The sequence below is a fragment of the Prionailurus bengalensis genome, chromosome A1 (assembly GCF_016509475.1).
Source record: "Prionailurus bengalensis isolate Pbe53 chromosome A1, Fcat_Pben_1.1_paternal_pri, whole genome shotgun sequence".
Lineage (NCBI taxonomy): Eukaryota > Metazoa > Chordata > Mammalia > Carnivora > Felidae > Prionailurus > Prionailurus bengalensis.
The window spans coordinates 176,957,921-176,963,740 of NC_057343.1; the positions used below are offsets into that span (position 1 = coordinate 176,957,921).

A 5,820-nucleotide genomic window follows, 5' to 3' on the forward strand; every position below is an offset into this window, starting at 1 on the left:
CCAGAGTCAACAAAAAGTATCCTACCACTCTCTTTTCTTTTACCCTGGCAGACATCACTAAATCCCAGTTGTCCAAGCCAAACATGCAGTCCCACTCCCTCTGACAACGACGAATACAAAATTGCATGTAACACAGTTCTGACCACAGACAGTCCTGCTACAGGACTCTGGGGAAAGTTTGCTCACTCTTAAAATGAGACACATAGAAAAACCCAGTCTCTTTTTGTCTCTGACAAAAAGTTGTTGCATCTAGTGCAACGACTGGGCTGCGGCAGCCACCTTGGCACCATGAGGGAAGAGGCCTGGGGCAAAACTGATAGGCTAGGATACCAGAGTGGTGGAACAGAAGGAAACCAGATGTGTGATAACACAGAGTTATCCAGCCCTGGAGATACCCTACTTGGATCATAGATCTTCCTTCATGTTTAAGGCTTTTTGAGTTGGGGTTTCTGTTACCTGCTACCCAAAGAATCCTAACTGGTATATGAGATCATTCCCATTTCCTCCTCGGGATTAAAATGGGTGTAGTCAAAGCTGTAGGCCTTTCCCAACTCCTAGGCATCGTACTCTCAACTCGCCCAGCTGTATAGAGACAGAGCAGACCCTTATGTACAGGGGCAGCCAGAAGGGCTCTACCAATACTAAAATGTATTCCTGGTGTCTGAAATACCACTCTTAGTGAGGCATTGTTCTCTTTAGATATGCGAAAGGCCCCGGGATGGACTAAATCCCCTAAGGGTGGAAGAACTAATCACATCTCTTTCTTCTTCCAAGAAACTTAGTGTGTTGCTACCAGAGAAGCAGATGTCAAGACTGGAACGGATGTACAGGGGTTTTATTAAGGGAAACGCCATGGCTCAGAGAGCAGTCAGACCATAACGCAGTTGAACTCCGCGTGAAAATGAGAGGGAGGGAAGGTTGGGCGGAAATGTCCTGGGCTGCTGTGCTGGTCCCCGAGGTTTGGGACTTCTGTGTCCGCAGGGCTGCCTTCGTATCCCTGCCTCTCTCAGTCATGGGGTTGGCGGTGGAGGGGCGGGGGGGGGGGGGGGTGGCCAGGCCTCCGTGCAGATGCGGCCAGGGCCATTCGTCCCTTAGGCACCCTGAAAGCAGAGGACGGTAGGGGCACTGAGCGGCCTTCACAGGCAACTGGAAAAACCGGGCTCCTAAGGTGGGGGAGAGGGAGATATGGGGGCCTAGCAGGGGGCTCAGAGTTTGCATGATGGTCACATACCTGCTCTACCCAGGCACTCAGCCACCTTTTTCAGTGAAGCCCACTCAGCCCCCTCAAACTTCCCGTGGGTACCTGCTTGTGGTCTCTGATGTGGGAACTCGAGGGCACGATGGGGTGTGGGACAGGGTGGCACAAGAGAAACCTGGGCTCACAACTTCCAGGAGCCGCAAGCCACCGGGTATCAGCGTCCCTCCGGATTTTACCAGGCTATGCAGTGAGGGGCAATTTGAGGCAATTTCTTCACAGGCCGGAAGAGCCCCAGCCGATCTCTGAACTACTCATTGCACTTGAAGGACAGCGGGGCTGCTGCGTCAGAGGTGCAGAATGCAGTGGCATAAGAGAGAGAGCAGGCGACTTGTCTGTGCGAATCAGTGCAGGTGCAAGGCCGGAGCTGGGGTCTGGGCTCCCAACTCTCTTCTTGCTCTGCCCCCCCCAGAACATATTGTCAGCAGAACCGCATTGATGGAATAATGCCTGGGTGGCAAATGTACATGTCAGGCACTGTTCTAAATACTTTGTAGACAGTAATCCTTCAACCTATCTCCCTACGGGGTAGATAATATTATCTCAATTTTACAGAAACCAAAGCCAAAGAGGTTTAATCACCAGCTCCACAATCTGTGTTCTTGATGGCCAGGTCAGTCGGCAATATGGAAGCAGGGAGGGGGAGGGAGGGCAGATTACCACCCAACCCCCCACGCTTTAAGGTCATGAGACAGACACCGTTTGTCAGATGGCCACCCTTGGTTGCAACAAAGGCTGGGAACCAGTCTTTAGCTGGCAGGTGCAATGTATCCAGCAAAATTCCTACTCCTCTGCCTGGAATGGTTCCCCCAAACTTTTTGCCATGATTTATTCCATCATTATCACTGTTCAGACAGTTCTCCTTCACTACGAAGGCCTATCCACCCCTGACCCTGGATGGGTTAAATGCCCACCTCTAGGCTCTCATCAGCTTCTGGGATTCCTTCTATATATTCCTTCATATGTTATTATAAGATCTTGCCTGGGCCCAACAGGCCTGCAGATGTGGTTTGTTTGGCCCACACGATATTTTTTCAAAACCAGGAAAAAAAAACCTCACACGAAATTCCAAATGTATGTCTTTCCTTTGAAAATCATAAGGCATCGGGCACCTAGGTGGCTCAGACAGTTGAGCGTCCAACTTCAGCTCAGGTCATGATCTCCTGGTTCGTGAGTTCAAGCCCCACATCGGGCTCACTGCCAGAAGCAAAGAGCCCAAGGGCCCGCTTTGGATCCTCCGCCCCTCCTCTGCTTGCGACACCCCAAAATAAATAAACATGTAAAATAAATAAAAATCATAAGGCATAGCAAAACTGGGCTGTTACGCCTGCAAAGTAATAATTATTGGGGCTGAGCAGCCCCCGATGCCTGTACAGAGGACACAGCTATGCTTTATACACAGACCCCACCGTTCCCTATTGTTTCACACCGTCTGCATCATTTATGTATGTTGTTTGCCTGGCCCCTGCAGGAAGTAGTGATTGCAACCCCCTGGGTTTCCTGGGGGCAAGGCGGGGGGGCTTCATCTGGTTGTACCCTGCACTTGTCACACCTCACGTGCTCAAGCAGGTCTGTCGAGCATGTGAGTAGACCCACTGAAATACTCAGGATTAAATAGCATTGCGACACAGGCTTACATTCCACCCACACCCTTCCCAACCCTCACCCCAAAGAATCTATATTTAATTGTCTTTGCAAAATCGGAGCCTGCAAGCAACTTCACACTGGAGATTTAAACATCAAGAAATGCAGCAGCTTGGCCGCCCGCGTGCTCCAGCCTATTAATAGCCGGGCTGCCTCTGGTAGTGTTTCCTGGGCAGCTGCATTGTTCTTAGTGGCAGAGAAGCAAAGGCGACCTTCTAAGTCAGACCTCCCCCTCTGCCTCGCCCAGCCCTCCCTGCTGCCCTTCCTCACCTCTCTTTCTCTGCCCAGCACACCCGCGGTCTGTTCTGCAGGACGGTTCTTTCTTTCTTTATTTATTTAGTCAGCACTCATCGGAGTGGTGGCGGGGTGGGAAATAAGAGCCCTGGCCCATGCGAAAGTGCTCTACCAGGGCCTCCGGGGAGAATCCCGTGCTGCTTGCAGCGCCAGAGGTCACTGTCACCTTGGCCTTGAGGTGGCCTGTGTACCGAAGTGAAATGAAGATATCAGTCAGATGTCAGGGAAATGCTAATGGCAGGCGCCTGGGCAGAGGGCCGGACACGGGATTGGCTGGGCCGGGCCATTCCTTCCTTCCCAATTCCGCGGCACAAAGGCCCCAGTGACTTAGCGACTCTGATAAGAGGGCAATAGGCAAATGTCAGGTCTCTGATTGAATGCTCCTCTTGGCCTGGTTGCCGGGCCTTCGAGGCTGCCCCTCTCCCTCTTCCACAGCCTTCCCCGCGTCTATTCAACGGGAAGAAGGGTAAGCGTTTGTTCGAAACACTGGCCCGTCCTTTCCCTATCTCTGGCAGGGGAGAAAAAAAAAAAAAAAAAGGCTGGTCCCTCGGGTCCCAAGGTCTAGAAGCACAATGAGAACTGGCATCATTATCCTCCAGCCGTGGATGGGAAAAACGGGGTGTTGACCGTGGCTCGTCACTTAGGAGGATGGATGGGACTGGATTCTGTAGCAGAAAAAGACAGGAAACAAGAGGAGCCCTGTTTATCGCCGTGTGATAGACAGCTCAGCTGTACAGCCTCTCCACGCTGGGCCTCATTAAGGAGTCGCTACCTGAAACAGGACCCCAGCCTCATAAGGCCCAAGATGAAACGGGCCCATTAGGTCTGTCTCCCAGGAGAGTAGCTGCTTTGCCAATTCCTTCTACTGCTTTTCCGACGTTGGCGGCTAACACTGGACAGGAGGCTCCCGCCCCTCCCGGAGTCAGGCTCTACCTCTAATAGATACTAGCTGGCTGTGTCTCTGCCCCGTTGTCTTCCTGCAGCCTCCCCTCTGCCCTCCCTTCGGCTGGTCCTGTTTGGGGCTGGTCCTCTTTGGGGGTCTTCTGCGAGAAGCTAGAGTTACTTTGGCTGTGTCTGTCTTTCAGAATTTTCTGCAAACTCTCCTGCTCCTCAATCACTCAACCTGCCCAGACCCTTCAGGCTTCTCCCTCCAGCCCTGCCTTGCCAGGAGCCTTGCCCAGCCACTCTCCAAAGCGAGGCAACTCTCCAATCTGATGTCATTTCAGGATAAAATGGCAAGAAAATGGCAATCTCTTACACATTTCCAGAATGAAGTTGAAATTATCACCAGCTCGTGAAGGCTCTCCTTGGCGACTATGAAAGGGCAGTGTTGAAAAGGGGGTTTCATTTTTCCTGCCCCAGCGGTGCCTGTTGAAAGAAAAAGTCCCCCTGGTTCCTTCCAAGCCCCAGAGCAGATCTTTGGTGTCCCCCGGCCAAGATCCTTTTGTTCCTGCAGGTCACTGACTTTGTGATCACGTGGCAACCTGCCGGTGGGATTCTGCGCGGCAGGAATGTATAGAGTCCCAGAGACAGGCTGGCACCGGGAGAGTGGTGCTCACTGGCAACAGGGACCTGGGAGTTCTTTTTTACTTTTTAATGTTTATTTATTTCTGAGAGAGAGAGCGCGCGCAAGCAGGAGAGGGGCAGAGAGAGAAAGAGGGGGAGAATCGCGAGCAGCCTCCACACTGTCAGCACAGAGCCAGACGTGGGACTGGAACTCATGAACCGTGAGATCATGACCTGAGCTGAAATCAGGAGTTGAACGCTCAACGACTGAGCCACCCAGGCGCCCCCCCCCCCCCCCGGGAGTTCTTTAAAGTCTGAAGGATGATTGAAAAGCTCTCCCGTGGTCTGGGAGGCAAGGGTGACAGATGATGTCCCTGGTCCAGTTGGAGAGCACTGCATTCTTACTTCTATTTCATGCGGAGTATAGGGCAGCCAGCTGTGGTCAGCACAACACGGACTGTGGAGAAAATCATCCCCTTAAAGCTCAGGAAGAACAGCAACAGAGTGGTCTCAAATTCTTTTCCCTTCTTCAGGAAATCAAGTGACGTCTGGAAAAACTGGCCCCGTGTGTTTGGGTTTTCTAAGGATGGAGGGCTCCGCAGGACCACAGGGGCCGGGCACCGATTGGGAGTGTGAGAACTCAACACTCATCCTCAGATGCTGGCTACTTTCCATTTGTGCCTTCCGCCCACCTCCAGATCAATCTCCAGCCCTGGAAGGTTGACCTCTCTGGATTGCATCAGCCAGGCTCTCTCAACCTCTGGTTTCTGGTTGGGTTTGCTCGGTGGGAGCCTTTGGAAAAAAAAAAAACAAAAAAAACAAATAGGGAGTGGGGAGGAGAGAGAGGTTAGGGTATTTCTCCCCTGTTCCCACCTTCCTAAAGCACATGTCTCTAGCAGTTGTGTGTCCTTTCAGACCTGGGGGCGGTGACTGCTTCAGAGCCGGGGACGGTGATTGTTAGTTGTATCCGTTATCTACCACGGTGTAATAAATCACCCCAAACCTAGTGATTTAAAACAACATTTGCAGATAATTCTACATTTCGAGATAGGCTCATCTGGACAGTTCTTCAGCTGGTCAGATGATGGCAGCTGCGTGAACGATTCCCTAAGTCACAAAGA

At 52.0% G+C, this 5,820-nt stretch overlaps 1 long non-coding RNA gene across 1 annotated transcript; it reads right to left on the reverse strand.

Moving 5' to 3' along the window:
• Positions 1 to 818: 818 nt before the first annotated feature.
• On the reverse strand, positions 819 to 4,846 carry LOC122492156. Its single transcript, XR_006299557.1, has 2 exons — positions 4,452 to 4,846; positions 819 to 3,858 (listed from the first exon to the last, which is right to left on the reverse strand). It is a non-coding gene; the product is annotated as an uncharacterized LOC122492156 (long non-coding RNA).
• Between the last annotated feature and the right edge of the window lie 974 nt (positions 4,847 to 5,820).